A 15944-nucleotide genomic window follows, 5' to 3' on the forward strand; every position below is an offset into this window, starting at 1 on the left:
TCTAACCGCCTTCCTATTCTTCATCGTGGTGATGGCTTTTCTGATCTCATCTCTGGTTGGTTTATCGCAATTAATTGGGAGGTCGTCGTTGGCTGGGTTGATATCTGGTGGATTTGGTGGTGCTGGTCTGTTCAGGAGTTCCTCAAAGTGCTCCGCCCATCTGTTCATCTGTTGTTCTATTCCTGTTATAGACTTTCCCTGCTTGTCTTTAACAGGACGTTCTGGCTTACTGAACTTTCCAGACAGTCACTTGGTAGTATCACACAGCTGTTTCATATTGCCGCTGTATGCTGCCTGCTCCGCTTCTGCTGCCAGTTCATCCACATACTCTCTCTTGTCCTTCCTGATATTCCTCTTCACTGCTCTATGGGCTTCAGCATATTCTTTTTCAGCTTTGGCCTTTGCTGCTCTAGTCCTGCTGTTATTGACTGCTGCCTTCTTCTTCTTCTTTCTGTCTTCTATCTTGATCAAGGTCTCTGCTGTGATCCACTCTTTCTGCTGGTGTTTCTTAATTCCAAGCACTTCCTGGCATACTGACCTAAGTGTCTCTCTCACTTTCTGCCATCTGTTTAATACACTGTCTTCCTCTTCCTCAGACCGATCCTGTAATACTGAAAACTTATTCTTCAGCGTCAGTCCAAAATCTTCCTTGGTCTTATGGTCCTTCAGAAGGCTGACGTTGTACTTTACTCTTCTGTCTGATGCGTCTATCCAGTTCTTTTTCAGCTTCAGCTTCAATCTGGCCACCACTAAGTGATGGTCGGACGCCGCGTCTGCTCCTCGTCTAACTCTAACGTCCTGCAAGGATCTTCTGAACTTCTTGCTAATGCAGACATGATCGATCTGATTTTCTGTCATGCCTGCTGGTGATACCCAGGTACTCTTGTGGATCCGCTTGTGAAGAAAGATGCTACCTCCTATGACCAGGTTGTTAAGTGCACACAGATCCACAAATCTCTCTCCATTCTCACTCATCTCTCCCAGAGCGTGGGTCCCCATGACTTGTTCGTATCCTGTGTTGTCAGGTCCAATTTTGGCATTAATGTCTCCCATAAGGATGATGATGTCTTTGTCTGGGAGAATCTCTAATATTTTCTGGAGTCTGTTGTAAAAATAATCTTTGTCCTCCTCTTCGCTGTCACTAGTTGGAGCGTAGCACTGAACAACATTCATTATAATCCTCTTCATTTTAGTTCTGAAGGATGCTGTGATGATCCTGGGACCATGTGCCTCCCAACCAATCAGTGCTCCCTGTGCCTGCTTGGACAACATGAAGCCTACTCCCTGTGTGTGGGCTGCGTCGCTCTCTTCATGCCCTGAATACAGCAACAGCTCTCCTGTCAACAGTCGTCTCTGTCCCGCTTGCGTCCATCTTGTCTCGCTAATGCCTAATAGGGTCAGGTTGTTGCTCCTCATCTCTGCTGCAACCTGCGCCGTCTTTCCTGACTCGTACATGGTCCTCACGTTCCATGTGCCTATGGTAATCCTCCTGGTTGCAAGAAGGGTAATCGGCTTAGTGGCTTCCTCACGGCTTTTACCACCCAGCGTCATGCATCTTCGAGTTGAAGACCATTCTTTTTCCAGGGTAAAAGTCTCTGTTGTCTCTATTGTTGGCGTTTCTGTAGCAGGTTGATTTTTTTACGAGGTGGAGTTGCTAGCCCCACGCCCAACCCTCCTCCTTTATCCTGACTTGGGACAGGCAGATGGCCCCAAAGGACCTCTCTGGTGGAGTTATATTTTCGGTCATACTCTGTTATTGACATAAAACCATTGTCACATAAGATGTAGAATATGTTTAGTTCAGATCCATTCTACTCTTACTTTCAGATATTGACAGGTAAGAAGTTGCATGCACATGAGAAAATATGAAATAATTAAATGAGTACTGTCATAATATGAAGAGGTCTACATTAAAAAAAAAATCTACAAGGAATAGACTTTTCTCCTAATAAATGAACGTTTAGCTTCCTAGCCAGAGCCTGTACAATGTGATATGAACAAGAGTGTGCAACAAATGCAAGCCACAGATTGTATTAAGCCAAAAAGCACAATATTTCCTCCCTTAAATTACATGCTGAAAATAAATATTGGTTGAAATACTGATTGCTTAGTTACAGTTTAATACTTAATCAGTGCTGACGAGAAAGAAGTGACTTTACAGTTTTAAAACATTCTTTGGTAAGGAATTCCATGCCAGTCACAATGACATACTAGTTATCTAAAATGATCAGGAAAAAAAATGTAGACTAGACACTGAAGACAGTCCCTAAAAAAGATTACTTCTATGTTGGCAGTTACATCCCAGATTTATCTAGACCAATAAAACTCAATCAACTACAAACCAACACACTAACGTCAAGTCTTCTGGAGACACACACATGTACATACGTTAGATTTGAACTACAACATTCTGTTACTGCAGAATGGAGCAGGAAAGGTGACAAGACAAAAGCCTTTGTGGCTGTGTGTGTGAGGTTCCTCTAGAAAGACAGGCAGTTGCTAAACATTGCCCCTCAGGATGTTTCAAAGAAAAGAGGAACAAACCAGCTGAAAGATAAATTCATTAGCAACCAGGAGTGTGATAGCATGGGTTTTAAAGGCCACCAACAGATCTAATAAAAATCAGTCTGGAGATCTCACTTTGATACATAGCCAAGAGATGATCAACCATTAATATCAAATACAGCCTCAGGGCATGTCTACACTACAAACTTAAGTCGACTGCAGTTAAGTCGACATCCAGCAGCTGCAGTAATTAAATCGGTAATGCGTGTCCATGCTACACTCCCTGTATTGGTGAAGCATGTCCTCACTAGCAGCGCTTGCATCGATGCGGAAAGCAGTGAACCATGGGTAGCTATACCACAGTGCAACTCACTGCAGGGGGTTTTGGGAAGGGCTTGCAATGCCTCATGGGACAAACATTCTTGTAGGGGGGAGTGGGAACATGGCTTCAATGTCCCATGATGCAGTTTTCTCCCTCCTTCTCCTGATTTCAACTGCAACCCATATTTTGCACCTTTTTTCAAAAGGTTGGCATAGCCACATGTATGCCAGATCCTGAGAAACAGGGACTCCACTCAGCATTATAAAGACCACAGCACACACCTTGTCCTGCAGTATTTCCAGAGCTGAGAGAGGAGCCGCCACGCAGAACATTGCTATGTCCTTCAAGCTGGAATGAATGAAACAATTCCTGGTTGCTGCTGGCAGTCGCACAGCACCTGAACACATTGAAGTGACATTTCTGGTCCCAAGAAACAAGCACTGACTGGTGGGATCACATTGTTTGCAGTTCTAGGATGATGATCAGTGGCTGCAGAACTTTAGTAGGCACAAGGCCACTTTCCAGGAACTGCGTGCAGAACACTTCCCAGCCCTGCAGTGCAGCGGCACTAAAATGAGACATGCTTCCACAACGGAGAAGTGAGTAGTGATTGCTGTGTGGAAGTTTGCAACCCCAGACTGTTACTGGTCAGTGGGAATCAATTTGGAGTTGGTAAATCCATTGTGGGGACTATTGTGATCCAAGTATGCAGGGCCATTAGTCGCCTTTTGCTAAGAAGCATTGTGACTCTGGGCATTGTGCAGGAGATACTGGATGGTTTTGCCACAATGAGGGTTCCCTAACTGCAGTGGAGCAACAGATGGGATGCATATTCCTATCTTAAAATCATGCCACTTTGCCAGAAAGGGATACTTTTCAACGGTGATGCAAGCACTGGTGGATCACCACGGCCATTTTACTGATATCAGTGTTGTATGGTCAGGGAAGGTTCATAACACATGCATCTTTAAGAACACCAGTCTGTTCAGAGAGCTGCAAGCAGGGACTCTTTCCGGAATGCAAAATAATCATTGGTTACATTGAAATGCCAATAGTGGTCCTGGGAGACCCAGCCTAACCCTTACTCCCATGTCTCATGAAGCCGTAAACCAGAAAGCTGGACGGCAGCAAGGATTGGTTCAACAGGCTCAAAAAGTGCAGAATGGTGGTGGAACATGCCTTTGGCCATTCAAAGGGTTGCTGGTGCAGTTTGTTTACTAGGTTAGATCTCACTGAAAGCAATATCCCCATGGTTATAGCTGGCTACTGTGTGCTCCATAATATCTGAGAGGCAAAGGGACAGAAGTTTCCACAGGGGTGGGGTGTGGAGGTGAATAGACCGCTAATTTTGAGTAGCCAGATACCAGGACTATAAGAGGAGCTCAGCACAGAGCACTGTGCTTCTCGGTATTGTGCCTTCCCGTAGTGTGAACCTTGCTGTGCTTGCTGGATTTTAGTCTCCAGCACACATCTCCATTGCCTCGGTTTCCCTGTTCCTGCCCAGCCCCCCCTTACCCCTATTTTAATTTAATAAAAGATTATTTCATTTTCAAGACATGGACTTTTACTGAACAAACATACTGACACTTAAAGATCACAACTAGAATTTAATTTGGGACACATGATGAAATAAAATTGGGAGGGAAAAAACACATTCATCTTGTCTTTAAAAAGCACAGTGGCCTTACCTGTCACACATCATGTGTGCAGCTTTTATTCTTAGGACCTTTACATGGGGTTGAGAGGAAGGGATATTGCATTTTCCCATCTGGCCTCATGGAATGTTTGGGGGAGCGGAAATACAGCAATGTTGGAATGCCATTCTGCAGAGGGAGTCTAGCCTCAAGGCGCTTTTCCTGATGGTCAACCAGATGCCTCAACACATCTGTTCGTTCAGAATCCCCAGCATCTCCTGCTGCATGCTACGCTCACTCTCCTGGGCTGCTCTCCTGCTCGCAATGTCCACGCCCAGTTTTTCACAGAGAGTAATCCTCCAGGATCTCTGCTTGGTGTCTATTGTCCCAGAGGCAGTCATAATCTCATTAAACATGTCATCAGGCATTCTCTTTCACCTTTGTCTTATCTGGGAGAGCCTCTACACCAGTGTGGAAGAAGAGCTAAGCGCCACACTTTCAGCTGTAAGACATGGAAAGCACAAAGCAACCATTGTCAGTACAGACCGTGTCTAGTACAGAGTTTCTATATAAAAAGAATCACTTCCCTTATTTCATGCAAGGTTAAGGAAGAACATTTTATTTTACACAAGGTATTCACTGAACCAGTTTGCTGTCCCAGCCATGGTGAATATGGCCCCAGGACAGGGGCACAGGACCATCAGCATCAGTGGGTGGGTAACCTGTGGCAGGACCATAGGTGGGCAAGGGGCCATACAACCTTCCCTTTGTAACATGGATGTTGTCTGGAGATCAGGAACCTGCACTGACCCTCCCAAACTGTAAGCCTTGGCAGTAACTGTGCTGGGATGGGGGTGGTGCTTGCAGTGGCAAGTGGGCACCACAAAATTTCCTTTTTCCCCCTCACCCTCCAGTACCCCTGCTGCTAGCCATTGCCCAAGGCTTGCAGTTACTAAGGTCAACCACTGAGACCCAAATTACAGCCATGTTTTGGAAATCATGGGTGAAGGTGCAGAAAAATCACAATGGGTGGGCAGGAGCAAGAAAGCACAGGCACTACTGTTTGCAGTCCGAGCAGCTGAAATGAAATCACCATCTCCTCTAGGTGACCCTACCTGATATCACTCTCCTGAGGGTAATAGAGGTGGCAAGGAAACAAATGCTGCAAGTGTCCAAGTGCAGACTGGGTCCTTATGCTTCTATGCTGTGTACTGTCATGATGCCAGCCGAATAAATACTGAAGTGGTATCAGAAAGCATCCTACTGCAGTGGAAGAAATAAGATAGCCCTCCCCAGAAACTTTCTGCAATGGACTGCAGACTACTTCCATGAAAGTTCCCTGAAGATCTCTGTGGAAGATTCCCAGGCCATCCTTGTATACATAAACTGTCTTTTTCATGGGGCACCTTCTGCCTCGTTGGTGTGGTGACTGGGAAGCAGATAGTCACTCTACTTCACCTTATAATTAAAAATAGAATACAAGAGCATGTGACCTCAAAATATTACTTGAAATTGCATACTCACCAGACGTTCCTTCCCCAGCATCACACTCAGTCATGATGCTGTTCTGCGAATGGCTGGACTGCTCTGGGGTTACACACAGCTCCTGGCTCTCTGGGAGAATGGATCTTCCACTCACCTGTCTCCCATTCTCCTCCTCCTTACCCAAGACCTCCTCTTCAGCGTTGCCTGCACTGACCCAGGACTCCAGCTCCTCAGAGGTATCCACACTGCTCTTAGGGGTCAGAGTTGGATCACTGCTGAGAATTACATGCAACTGCTTGTAGAAGCGGCATGCCTGCAGTGCTGCACCAGAGTGATCATTCACTCCCTTGTCTTCTGGTATGCCCACCACAGTTCCTTGATTGCTGTGTGCCCCCTGGTGTAGCCCCTCTGGTGCTATCTGCTCATAGAGGTCTAAGTTTCTATGGCTGGATCGAAGCTGTGGCTGCACAACCTCTTCTCCCCACACACCAAGAAGATCCACCACCTCCTGTGTACTCCAAACTGGAGTGCATTTGGAGTGTGAAGTCACCATGATCAGCTATGCAGGCTAGCTTTCCAAGCCAAAAAATGCAAAGGTCCCTGGTACTTTAACAGGGGAGGGGCTCTTTTTTGTGTACCTGGCTGCTGTGTAGTTGAACTGAAAATGTTTATGAGAGCCGTCACAGGAGAGCATTGTAGGATGCTTCCTGGAGAACAGGTAAACATAAGTAACGCAGTGCCTCTACGTTGATCTAACATCGAATTAAGTGTTATGCCTCTCGCAGAGATGGAGTAATTAAGTCGACATAGCAGGTGAGTTATGTCAGTGAAAGGGACCTTGTAGTGTAGACCAGGGGTCAGCAACCTCTGGCACATGGCTTGCCAGGGTAAGCACCCTGGTGGGCCGGGCCAGTTCGTTTACCTGCTGCGTTGGCAGGCTTCCACTGGCCGCGGTTTGCCGCTCTAGGCCAATAGGGGTGGCAGGAAGCGGCATGGGCTGAGGGATGTGCTGGCTGTGGCTTCCCGCTACCCCCATTGGCCTGGAGCGGCAAACCCCGGCCAGTGGAAGCTGTGATTGGCGAAACCTGCCGATGCAGCAGGTAAACAAACTTGCCCGGTGAGCCGCGTGCCAAAGGTTGCCAACCCCTGGTGTAGACACATTCATTATTAGGTTGACGTAACTGTGTTGTGTAGACCAGGCCTCAATTCCATACCCACACTGTAAAACAGATAGGTATCAGAGACATCTGTGGAATTCAAGTGTTGCCAGAGCTGTTCGACACCACTTCCTCAACAAAATTCCCTACAAAAGCGATATTTGAGAAGGGACATTAATAATCAAAAGGTCAAAAATGTCCAACACTGGTTCTTGAGCAAGGGCCTAACCATGTGCATAAAGGCTTGCCACCTACAATGGTGTTAACAATAGCTATCAACAATGGGGCCCAAACTCTCTCCGCTGTCCTTAACTAGTCACAAAAAACACATAGGTCCAACTTGTAGGTGACTCATTATTGGTCTATAAGCAGAACTGGGTGAAAAAAAGAAAAAACATCGACAGCAAGAATCAGTTATTTCTCATCTTCTGCTCTGACACTTATCATAGACGCAAGCAGACTAGTCCAGATCAGTTCAGTTGTAAGCATGAAACAATCTGACAACTCCTCACAGTTATAAACAGGAAGTGGTAACTGAGCTGCGGTAGTCTAGGTTAATCAGAGTACCCAAACTTCCAGATACTTATTGCACTAGCAGAAGCCCAAGAAAACTCTGTATGCCACAGCACTGGTTAAGGCAAAAACAATACATTCACTACTGTATATGATCACGCTCACCGAGAATCTTCCAGCACTAGGGCTTCAGCTTTCTTCCTGCCACTTCCTGTCATATGCTTCCGTGAGCAATAGCAACAGGCGAAAAGGATGCAGCAGGGACACAACTTCTGGATGCCACACTGGTGGTGTCCCTGCCAGTACTAGAACTACATTGTGCCTCTTGGAAAGTTGAATTAGAAGCCGCCTAGGATAATGTGATGGTTGCAACAGAGGTCATAATTCCCTGCCTTAACATAACAGATGCATAATTTCATGGACAAATCAGTCAGCTAGATCAAGAGGCCTTGATCTCTCTAATACTAGTCCTGACTTAACCCGAAGTTTGAAGTCATGGGAGTAGCGGGGTGACCTCTATATTACCAGATTTAGAGCTGGGTAGGAAATAGTTTTCTTGACCCATGAAATTTTTCAATATGTCAAAAATTTCATTTGTCCTGAATCACGACGACAAGTGTCAAAGTCTCAAAAGATTTCATAAACCAAAACTCTGGAAAAATAAAAAAAGTTTGGGTCAACCAAAACATTGATATCATCAAAATTTTTCATCTCAATTTCAGCCTTTTATCTTTTTTTAGTCTGACTTAACTAAAGCTTCAAAATGAAGGTTTTTTGAGTTAAAACAACAAAACTTTTCATTTAAATGAAAAAACAGACATTTCAAACATTAAAAAAACCAAACAAAACAAAAAAACAAAACCTATTTTCCAGTAAGTTATCAAGCTGAGAGATTCATCAAAATGGATGCTGTTTTGCAAACAGTTTTGTTTTCACCAAATAGACTCCTTTGAGAGTATCCACTTAATAAGCAAGTAACAAATTTTCCCATTCTGATTAAAACTGGTCAGGAATTGTTCAAACAACAGGGTTTTTCACTGAAAAATGTATCTTCAGGACTAGGCATCTCTTACACCTTAGATCAGTGGTCTCCAAAGTGGAGTGCACACACCCCAGGGGATGTACAAGACGATCCATTGGGGGGCGCAGCAGCAGGAGCGCCACTAGAGCAGAAGGGTGGCACAGCAGAAGGAGCGCTGCCTGGGGGTGGGGGGAGGGAGGAGGGCAGCCAGAGGAGGGAGGGAGCGAACGGAGAAGCTGCCTCCCCCCAACCCCAGCCAGGTAGGGCCACCTGGAACGCAGGAGCTGTAGGGGCTGCACGGCCCTGGGCTAAGGGGGCCCCAGGATCCTGGCCTGCAGCTCTAAAGCCCCTTTCAGAATGCGGCCCTGAGTCCTCCGGCCCATGGAGCAGCAGGGGCAGCCGTGCAGCCAGTGGCCAGAAAGAAGCAGCGCTTTCCCCTTCAAAGCTGGCTGGAGAGAAACGGCACTTTGAAGCAGAAAGCACCACTTCTCTCCGTCTGCTCGCTGCGTGGCTGCCCCTGCTGTTCCTCCTGAGTCCTCCAGCCCGTGCTCGCAGGGCCACATTCCAAAAGGGACTTTAGAGCTGCAGGCCAGAGCCCCGGGGCCACCTTAACCCAGGGCCCTGCAGCCCCTAAAGCCCCTGCGTTCTGGGTGGCCCTGCATGCCCCTGGGGGGCGTCAGCTCCCAGAATCGTGGCTTCCAGAATCGCAGCCATGGGGGCAGTGGTGCACTGCGCAGAGCCACCTGCACACTCCCTACACCAAACAGGAGCTGCCCCAGGTAAGTGCTCTGCACCTCTGCCTGCCCCAGCCCTGAGCCTACTCCTGCACCCCCACCCTGAGCACCTTCCTGCACCCTAACTCCCTCCCAGACCCAGCACCGCACCCTGAGCGCCCTCTTACACCCTAACCCAGACCTTTGAATCACTGTATCACAAAGTGTTAAACCAAGATGTTCAGAAATAATGAAGCATATTCAATCACATTGCTCTCACTAAAAAGTATTATTATTATTAATTTTTTTTGTGAGGGCAAAAAGGTTTTTTGTACCGTTAATAAATAAAATAATTTTAAATAGTTTTTCATCTTTATCTCATCCTTTTTTTCCCTCTTTTTGTGTATGGTTTATAATGTACATAATATATTAGTATAGTAATACATGTATATAATTTATACATAAATATACATATATTGGGGGTGCATGCTCAAAAATTTTTTACTGATGGGGTGCACGATCAGAAAAGTTTGGAGACCACTGCCTTAGATAAGGAGCAAAAAATGTGGCTAACTCTACCTAGAATCATGTTTCAACAGCTACCCAACTGGAGGCAAGCTGAGCCAACAAAGCAACAGCAGACTCAGCTAAATAACTCTCAGTACAACACACAGTCCTCTTCCTCTATGACTAAATCATCAGTGGTGAGTATCTTATTGGAGATGATCATCCCTCCATGCCATTACCCCATGCTGCCAAAATGAGGCCAACAGCAAGATCATCGGGATAAATAATGGTTGACAACCTTTGCTTAATAAATCATCTGCTATCACTAGGTTACAACATATTAACAACAGGAATCAGAGAGTTCACTACTTTGGAAACTGTCATCTTCTAAAGGCCGTCTTTGGAATGTGGCCATTTTACTCTCAAGATGTTATAGTTGAGAAAAAAAGATTTTAAATTACAGAATGGCAAATGATATCTCCCTGCACTCAGACTGAACAAGCAAATAATTAAAGTGACAGGAAAATGTCTTAGGAGTTAATAGTGCATTTATAGATAAAGCTAAAGAATGACCTGATCAATACGTAAATACTGGTCAAATGAAACAATAAAAGCTTAGTAAAGTGACTTTCAGATTGTGACTCAGACACAAATTAGTGCTCTGTCTCAAACTCTGCTCTTAAACTCTCTATATTGTATTTGTATCATACTCTTTTCTCTGGCCTTCTAAACTAAACCCAAGAATAAAAGAGAGGAAATAATTTTAACTCAAGATAACTTTGTTTAGGTCAGAACCACAAACCTCACTTCTTAAAAAAAACAAAAACACCATAATTTCTAGTTCTGCATTTCATTTAATAGTATTAAAAAACCTGAAAAAAAACCTGTTTCATCAGTTTCCATAAATCTCAATCTACAAAATTTCATTTGAAATTTGACGGAATTCTTACAGAACCTAAAAAGTGACACTGTTAACTTGAAGTTTTTTTAAACTGAATACTAGTGAAAATACCATTACAATGCAAAATTTCTTAAAAAAAATTAAAATCATTTTTCCTGCTTCCCTGCTGATATTTAGAAGGGCTACACAGCAACTCAATCGAACATACTTGGGCCTATATAGCTTGTTCCACTTCTATTCTGTGAAGATGCTTGTTTGCTGCCATTTCAGCTTCGTCTTTGCTACTATGGCGACAAGTAAAGATACTTTTTCATAGCGTAAGGAAGTATGTGAAGTCCTCCAACTATAGTGCAAAGAGATGTTTTCGTGCTAATACAGAAAGTGAAAATGGCTACACAAAGTGCTTTCAAACAAAGTAAACAAATGGAAAAATAAGGAGTTTAGAAGAAAACAAGGTTCAGTCTCAGCAATCTTTTGGCTTACTTATAAAAGAATAGACAGTACACAATATTCAGATGGAAGTGTGATCTTCCAAGCTGACAGTGTAAATCCTGAAATTAAGGGCTGGTTATGGAAATGTTTATAAGACGTTTCTCTGTAATACTCTTGCTGCGCATGTGCTTCGCTTTCATACAACTAAAGTCCATTTAGAAGGGGGGAAAAAAAGCAAAGTGTGTAACCACAGCTGAATGGTTAGTTTGCAGAATATAACGACCTAAATAATAAATTGTATGAGTCCATTAACTAGATAAATCCTATGCAATTTTTTCAGTGTCACAAATGGCAACCTTGAAAACAGAACAGAACTATTAAATGTTGTCACTGATTTGCAAATTCATTCATAACAGAAAAGCAGAAGTACGCAACACAGTGCTTAATAGCATCTTTCATATAAAGGACACCCCTGAAGAATTAAACAGAGTGAGACAGAGATTAAGGGATATAGCACTAAATATCCCATTTAAAGTGTGCAGTGGACAGCAACACAATCCTTTCCAGGCCCGGGAATCACCAGATTTTAGAATACCTTGCTGTGAGGAGGATGAGGAATTAGACATGCATTTTCAGTGAGACAGGTCCATCCTAGCTTTGTACATCTCCCTCATTTCAAGCTACCCCCCCTGCTAGCACTGCCAAGGCAGTAGAAACAACTAAAGGATGCTAATACTTCCCATCCCTGGGACACTTCCACCCAGTGCGTTCCCCAGCCCTTTGCCAACCTTAACTGAGCCACAAACCGCCCTGGGAGGCAGTGGTGATTGCTCCTAGTTACCAACCAGGAGACACTGAGCAAGGGGGCGGTCAGTGACGTGCCCAAGGTCACCCAGTGAAAGTGGCAGAGCTGGGACTAGCCCGAGGACCCGGCTCCCAGTCTCCTGCGCTCACCACTAGCCAAGGATCGCTTCAAGAGTCCCCCGCCAGCAGCTTTACGGGTGTCCAACGCTGCTTCCCCGCCCCCACGCCCGGCATGGCAGCGGGCACCTGCCCCCTCAGCCTGCGGCTGCTCTGGCCCGCCAGCACCGGACGCTGTACTCACCGCGCCTCCGCCCGGGCCGGGCTAGTCCCCAGCCCTGGTGCTGCGCTGCGGGGCCGCTCCTGAACTCCGGGGGGGGCAGAGCCTCGGCCAGGCCCCTCAGCGGGGTCCGGGCGCCCCCCAGGCATCGCCCCTCGCCGGCCCCCACCGCGCTGCCGCGGCCGCCGCCTCCTTCCCCCAGAGTCACCGGCTGCAGCCGCAATGCAGCGGCGCCCGCCCCCTCCCCGAGCCCGGCGAGCGAGTAAAGCCCGCGGCAGCCGCCAGCCCCGCCGCGGGGCGCCCCTCGACTTCCCCTCCCCCACGCAGGGGGCACTACACGGGGCCGGGCTGCTGCTCCTCTCCCGGGGCCGCTGCGGGGGGGGGGGTTGTAGCCGGGCCCCAGGCTCCCCTCAACCCACCAGCGCAGGACGGGAAGGGGCCTCCCGGCGTTCAGCACCATCGCAGCTCGCGCGTGGCCAAGCTGCTGCTCGGGTGCCGCTGGCCGGCCGCCCCCGGCGTGCGTGGGAAAAGCCATCAGCCCGCACCGCGCTCCCCGCCTGCTCCTGCTGGCCCCCCTCACACCGCACCGCGCGCCACCGTCTTCTCCGGCTGACACGAACTCGGGAAAGGGACTGACCTGTTATTCCCGAGGCAGCACGGCCCGAGAGTAACTTGGAAGGAGAGGGCGCTTGAGGAAAGTGACCAGTGCCTGTGCCTTGTTTGGGGTGGAGCCGAGAGAACATTTTCTCCCGCTGCTGGGCCAGCTGCCAATATTAGATCATCGTACCACCTTCCGATCTGCCTTTATTATTCGAAAACCGAGATGGGAATAAAAAACAGAGGAACAGGGCGTTATTTTACAAGCTAATTTTGAGTTTTCTTGTCCTCATACTAATTAAAACAGACCCCTGGAAAGGTACATTAATTGCTATGAAGAGAACGATAGAAGCATTTAACGAAGAAAATTGTAAATCGTCCAGCTATTTAGCTGAAGAATTAAATGTACAGTTTATCTGGGAAAGATGGCAAACAAACGACGAGATTATTTCCAATGTCTGTCTTAAACCGTTCACTATCTTTTGGGTAAAAGTTGTAAAAGGGAATTAGCCAATAAAAGTACCCAGCTCTATTTCCTTGTAGCAAATGCTTCTAAAAACGAACTAATTAAAATTGTTTTCCATAATATAAGCAAATACAGTACTCACTGTAGCTGGGACTTTTTGCTATTTAAATAATAATGTGGAGGGTTGATTCATGAATTACTTCAAATACTTTCAAGAGTGAAGAGAAGAAGGAGGATTCTTTACACAGTTGCCCCTCAGACATAGACTAACTGCAAAAGTAGGGCCCTGAATTTGCAAACAGGAAGCCCCTGTGTAGTCCAATGGATTGTTTCAGAGTCTTTTCTGAGGCAATCCTATATTCTATGGTATGTGAAAGCTGCAAGTGAATGAACACGTGTGCCTTGTCATTTTCAGCTTATTTATCTTTAGTACTCATGGAAACTCTAACAAGCTCAAAATGTTATTCAAGTTTGTATGGATATTTTATTTTCATTCCTTATAAGGTACACGTGCAAACTGTCATGCAGAATGTTCATTTTATTAATTAATTACAAAAGAATATTGAACACTGTTGGGGAGCCGAATATTCAAGATGGTAACAAAGCCTCTTTCAATTAGTCTGTCCAGAATTTGTTTCATGTGACAAAAAATGAATTATGATATGATAAGCTTTAATCAATCTTTCATAATATCACATTGATTGAGATGTCAAAAGCTTAGCATTGATGGCTATGATAGAATAACTGTGAGTTTGATTGGATGTCTGTCAATAATGAGATCAATCTACAGTGACACCAAGAATTTTGCAGAATACTGAACTATAAATTAGGAGGTAACACAACTATTATTTTACAAAGTGGAAAGTACAAAACATGGAGTTCACTATGAATTTACACAAAAGCAATCTAACTTTTTTTAGTCATTTTTAATTTTCAGTATATTTCAAAGAGGCTTTGCTTTATGCTGAATGCTTGCAAGTACTAATCCACCAGTCAACATTAAATATTAAACACTCTGAGGTCTATAGACTCTCTTCACTTACCAGTAACTGACAAAAGTTACTGCAAAACTGTCTAAACCTGGGTATTCCAGTGATATTTGTAAAACATTGCTAATCTAAGAAATAATCAACGTCCTTAGAAATTCTTTTTAATCTCTTCTCAGAATTTGGCATGCCTGAGCAATATGTCCTTGAAAACTTGCTTTATTTGAAACTAAATGTAGTGATTAATGTAGAAACAACACAGTTGTGAGTGTGATAATCCCTATACCCAGGAATACATAGAAAAAATAGAAAATTTAAAAACTAACACTTTTTAGATGAAAAATCATGAAATGAGTCATTATGAGTCAGAGAAATGATTACTTTTTTCATAAATGCATAGTACTCTCCCATTTCTTAATTAACGGATAATAATGATATTGCTTGTTTGCACTTAGGACCTGGGTAGCAAAGATTTGCTGTTTGGCAAAAAAGCTCCATACTACCCACTAGCCTTCAAGACTAATTATTATATCTCTCAGCATCTGAAGATGTACAATAAAACCTTTCAAAAAGATATTTTATGCTAAGTCATTAGGAGGTTTGATTATTCCCCTCTGTTCGACATTGGTGAGGCCTCATCTGGAGTACTGTGTCCAGTTTTGGGCCCCACACTACAAGAAGGATGTGGAAAAATTGGAAAGAGTCCAGAGGAGGGCAACAAAAATGGTTAGGGGGCTGAAGCAAATGACTTATGAGGAAAGGCTGAGGGAACTGGGATTGTTTAATCTGCAGAAGAAAAGAATGGTGGGGGAGGGGGCGGATTTGATTGCTGCTTTCAACTACCTGAAAGAGGGTTCCAAAGAGGATGGATCTAGACTGTTCTCAGCGGTACCAGATGACAAAACAAGGAGTAATGGTCTCAAGTTGCAGTGGGGGAGGTTTAGGTTGGATATTAGGAAAAGCTTTACACTAGGAGAGTGGTGAAGCACTGGAATGGGTTACCTAGGGAGGTGGTGGAATCTCCTTCCTTAGAGGTTTTTAAGGTCAGGCTTGATGAAGCCCTGGCTGGGATGATTTAGTTGGTCTTGGTCCTGCTTTGAGCAGGGGGTTGGACTAGATGACCTCCTGAGGTCCCTTCCAACTCTAATCTTGTCTGATTGTCGGGAGACAGATGTACAGCTTCATCTCTGTAGCTAATCGTTTTAGAACAAGTTTAAAGCCTACTGATGAGGCAATATGGAGAGGTTTGCCTTGCCCTTACCTATGATGAGGTAATTGTTCTTTCTGCACCTTTCACATTTTCTTTTAAAATAAAGAAATGAGGATGTTATTAAATGAAAGTTGTTTTCAGTATTTTTAGCTCCACTTGAGATATGTTTCCCAATACAACACCAAAATCTATCAATGTGTGATTCAAAGGCTGAAACCATGACTGAGGTGACCACAAAGGAACAATCAACAGATCTGTTTGAAGGCACTGCCTAGCCAATTCAGCAATAGTTTTGGAACCAGAGAAATCCTTTTCCATGTACTAGAGATCCCTCTTCCATGCTTTTGCTTCAGAATGTCTAGAAAAATCTTTGTGATATTTAACTGTGAACACATCTACGCTGAAAAGTCCACT

At 44.9% G+C, this 15944-nt stretch overlaps 1 protein-coding gene across 1 annotated transcript in view; it reads right to left on the minus strand.

The window, feature by feature from the left end:
* Window positions 1-13015, minus strand: part of THSD7A (thrombospondin type 1 domain containing 7A) — a 562828-nt gene extending 549813 nt beyond the window's left edge. The window contains exon 1 of the mRNA XM_050938787.1: window positions 12909-13015. The gene's annotated coding sequence lies outside the window, so the exon portion shown is untranslated. The remainder of the gene's footprint in view (window positions 1-12908) is intronic.
* Window positions 13016-15944: the final 2929 nt, after the last annotated feature.

The sequence above is a fragment of the Gopherus flavomarginatus genome, chromosome 2 (assembly GCF_025201925.1).
Source record: "Gopherus flavomarginatus isolate rGopFla2 chromosome 2, rGopFla2.mat.asm, whole genome shotgun sequence".
Classification (NCBI taxonomy): domain Eukaryota; kingdom Metazoa; phylum Chordata; order Testudines; family Testudinidae; genus Gopherus; species Gopherus flavomarginatus.